We start from the raw sequence: 4,720 nt of genomic DNA on the forward strand, positions 1-4,720 counted from the left end.
TCCTCTGGAATCCTCTCCGGCCAGCATCTCTCCAGGCTTTTTGTCATTCTTGCTAAGGATTTCCTAATCATTCCTGACTGGTTAACAGACTCTATTTGGGTCACAGCTATGGACTGCAAGCAATCTGGACTTTCTGGAAGCTAACATGATTGCCTCCTGCCTCTTCAGTTGGATCAACTAACCAGATGCTTCTGAGGACTGCCCCATTGCCCAGCCTTTGGCTGGCATTTCAGCCTTCCTAGCCCCTGATGGCAATGGTCTTATTGTGAGCACTGAAGCAGTTTCAGAAAAAGAGACCTTTGCCCATAATCCACCTAACAGGCTGAAATTCTAAGTCAAAAGGGGATCCCTCACATTGGCTATTATCTTGGGGACCTGCTTAGCTGGAGTAGGAACTGGTATTACAGTGAGAGACCAAAGGATTAAAAATCAGTGGCTATTATTTTAAAGTTTGAAGCACAAGCCTGAACTAAGGCCAGCAAAATGAAGATATGTCCAGCCATCTTCGGGGAAGAACTAGCGTTAGTGCCCTGAGGGGAAGAACTAGCCTCACTGCATTCTTTCCTGCCTACTAGAGATACAGTTGCTAGGAAACTGGCCCATCTCCCTAGGAAGGGAAGCCAGACCATTAATGGTTTGGGGGCCTTCCTATAGCTGCTCAATTAAAAATACAGCATCCCCTTTTTGTGTTTCTACTAATAGATATTTGCCAGGTAGGAATCCTCCTGCTTTGGGCATGCTGGGAGGGATCGAACTCTTTAAATCACCTTACTAACCTGAGCATGAGGCTATTGGTCTCACTGCTTTAGTGGTAAGGGTATGTGAGCCCAAGCTGTAGCTTGATATAAAAAGATCCTCATGTGTTTTGCAATGGACTCAACTCCTGGTGGCGGTCTTTTGGGGTCTCAAGTACTGGGCACTACAGCAGCACTGGACGTTCCAACCCAGAATTATAATAGCTTAAAGGCAGATATTGATAATGATATTCAATGCCTTGAGATATCAATCACCCATTTAGAAAAGAATGTTGATTCTCTGGTAGAAATAAGACTGCAAAACAGAAGGTGCTTAGATCTGTTGTTTCTACAGCAAGACGGGCTATGTGCAGCCTTTAGAGACAAATGTTTTTATGTAAACCAGTCAGGAATGATTAGGAAATCCTTAGCAAGAATGACAAAAAGCCTGGAGAGATGCTGGCAAGAAAGAGAGGATTCCAGAGGATGATTTAAATCCTGGTTTAATAGTTCTCCTTGGCTTACTACTCTTATACCCTGATGGTACCCCTACTTATTTTGATTTTTAACTTTGGGCCTTGTATTTTAAATTGCTTGATGGCTTTTATGAAGAAATGCTTGGGAGCAATACAGCTAATGATACTCACATATCATTATGGAAAGGTAAATCTGGAGGACACCAGGGGTCATATCTGTAAGACCCATGACTAGGCCTTCAAATGATCATGGAAACGGCAGGAAATGAGAGACCAAAGAATTAAAAATTAGTTTCTTGGATTATTGAATTAAAGTTTAAAGCACAAGCCTGAAAAAAGGCCAGGCACTTGAGACCTATCTGGCCTATTATGGGGGAGGAACCATTGCTGCATTCTTTCCACCCACTAGAGATAACATTACCAAGAAACCAGCCTAGATCACCCCACTCCACTAGCAATAGACAAACAAAGGAAACCAAAACTGTTAATGGATTTGGTACTTTCCCACAGCCAATCCTTTTAAAATACAACATCCCTTTTCAACCAACAGACCCTTGCCAGGCTGGAATTCCCCTGCTTTGGGCATGCTGGGAAGGTCTGTGACCTATCAATCACCCTTAATTCAGAGCTCAGGGCTCTCGGTTGCCTTGGTGTCTGTGAGAGTCCCAGCTCGAGCTGTGAATAAAATTCCTCACGAGTTTTGCAACAGACTTGACTCCTGGTAGTCTTTTGGGAGTCAAGACTGGGATGCTACAGCAGCTGCATTAGAAGGTCAGAACCGAAAAGAATATCACCTGCACCAGACACTTTTAAGGTTATCCTAAATTCTACTTTGGGCTAAATTCTACCATATGGCTTTTTTTCCTATGTGGATGCAGTCACCCCCATCCCCTGCAGGATTACAAAAGCAATAGCTCTTTCCTCCACCCCCTTCTAAACTTTAAATTACACTGCTGCCTCAGGCCCCCACAGACTCAGTTTTTAAAATTCCTGCTGCAAACGTACTGCACAAGCATGCTCACCATATAAAAGGGTTTATTTTTTGTTTTTATTATTTTTTTATATTAATTACAGTTTATCCACTTTGTGTCCCAATTGTAACCCCCTCCCTCATTCCCTCCTAATCCTACCCTCCCTCCCTCATCTCCTCCCATGCTCCTCTCCTAGTCCATAATAGGGGAGGACCTCCTCCCCTTCCATCTGACCCTAGCCTATCAGGTCTCATCAGGACTGGCTTCATTGTCCTCCTCTGTGGCCTGGCAAGGCTGCTCCCCACCTCAGGGGGAGATGGTCAAAAAGCCAGCCACTGAATTCATGTCAGAGACAGTCCCTGTTCCCATTACTAGGGAAACCCACTTGGATACTTAGCTGCCATGGGCTACCTCTGTGCAGGGGTTCTAGGTTATATCTGTGAATAGTCCTTGTTTGGAATATCAGTCTCAGAAAAGACCCCTGGGCCCAGATGTTTTGGTTCTGTTGCTCTCCTTGTGGAATTCCTGTCCTCTCCAGGTCTTACTATCTCACCCTTCTTTCATAAGATTCCCTGCACTCTGACCAAAGTTTGGGTATGAGTCTCAGCATCTGCTTTGCTACACTGCTGGGTAGAGTCTTTCAGAGGCCCTCTGTGGTAGGCTCCTGTCCTATTCCCTGTTTTCTCCTTCTTCCAATGTCCATCCCATTTGTCTTTCTGAGTGAGGATTGATCATCTTACCCAGGGTCGTCCTTCTTGCTTAGCTTCTTTAGGTGTATAGATTTTTGTAGGTTTATCCTACAAAATTATATGTTTATTATCTACTTATAAGTAAGTATATACCGTGTGTGTCTTTCTACTTCTGGGATACCTCACTCAAGATGATCTTTTCTAGTTCCCACCATTTGCCTGCATGATTTCCTTGTTTTTAATTGCTGAGTAGTATTTCATTGTGTAAATGGACCACAATTTCTGTATCCATTCCTCCGTTGAGGAACACCTGGGTTGTTTCCAGGTTGTGACTATTACGAATAAAGCTTTTATGAACATGGTTGAACAACTGTCCTTGTGTGTACGTGTATGTGGGTATATTGTGCTATTCCACTTCCCTATGTCATGAGCAAGATTCATATTCTCTCCTCTTTGGGAAACCTCTGGCTTCAACACCTATATTCACCCTCCTAGTCAAATGTCTAATATTATTCAGTAACACTAAGAGTGATCAGTGAAATGAAAAGCAATTTCCTATTTCTTATTCCTCAAAGTCCTGTTTGTTTTTCTCTGTCTGCTGTCCCACTAAATAAAAATATCTCTGATATCTTTATTTGCTCTCAAAAAAATCTTAAGATTACACTTTAAACTTATCTAAAGATTTATAATTAAGGAAATTATATATTGGATATGATGTTTAAAATCTAACTTCAAACTCACATTTAGACTAAATACGTATACATTTCTAAAATCTGTTTATTTTAATTAGCTGTTTAATTTATCTCCTTTTAGACAAACAAAACAACAAGTCTCATTTTAAATGGCTATGGATTTTTATATAAATTCAAAGTTGTATTTTTTTCTTGTTTTCAGGTTTATTGAAAATATGACAGAACAGATTTAAACAGCTCCATGTGGTGTTTTGAAATTCATCCCAACTGTAGGCTGAGTGACTTGTGGGTTGGAGAGACTGCCAGAGCCCAGAAGCTTCAGCATTTCCTTGTCAGGATCTACCTCAGTCATCTCCTGTCTAGGGCTGAGACTTTAGGAACATAGTTATCTCTTCTCTTTTTCTTGCAACTTGATAGAGATACCTCTCACAGGACCTCTCTGAATCTGCTTCATCACATATGTGACATAGCCAGCTGTCCTGTTGTGTAGTTTCTTGCTGGGGGTAATGGTGATCAGGTCCTCGCACACATGCTTGTTTGTGAGGAAGTCATTACCCAGGCCTGCATAGTACTTCTTGATGATGAACCAGGCCGCCTTTTTCACAGTCTTGTGAACGTGGCCCATGTTGGCGGGTCTCCATAAAAGAGCTCAAAGTTGTACTTCTACAACATGCTGTATACATGACTCAACCCTGCTTCAAAATAATTTTTATATGATGCTGAAATTTCAAGGTTATAAAGATCTATTCAAATTCACAAGCTAATTTAAAATATATGTCTAACTGCCTATGTCTTTACCAGTTCCTAAATAAAGGAATGAATGAACTAATGAATGAATGCTGTTTCTCCTGCCACCAGCTGCCTGTGATCCTGAGTTGCCCACTATGCTTTCTGGCTAATAGATTTGGTATAATAAATTCAAATGTGATTTAATTTTTTTCATGCTGTTCTACTGTATTGCTGACTCTAAAACTTGTAACTCAATTTTTGCCTAGATACCCTTAAAGTATGTAATACAATGTTAAAACTTGGCCATTATGCTCTATCTGCACTCCCAAAAAAGTTAAAAATCACTGCTTAGTCTTGTAATATTATTAATCTATAGTATAGCCTTAGACTTTATAAGCTATGGACTTTTTATAAACTAAATCATACAGA

General features: G+C 41.0%; 1 pseudogene; it reads right to left on the reverse strand.

The window, feature by feature from the left end:
* Window positions 1–3,791: 3,791 nt before the first annotated feature.
* On the reverse strand, window positions 3,792–4,215 carry LOC110562066 (small ribosomal subunit protein eS17-like; annotated as a pseudogene).
* Between the last annotated feature and the right edge of the window lie 505 nt (window positions 4,216–4,720).

Source organism: Meriones unguiculatus, chromosome 9, assembly GCF_030254825.1.
Source record: "Meriones unguiculatus strain TT.TT164.6M chromosome 9, Bangor_MerUng_6.1, whole genome shotgun sequence".
Classification (NCBI taxonomy): Eukaryota; Metazoa; Chordata; class Mammalia; order Rodentia; family Muridae; genus Meriones; species Meriones unguiculatus.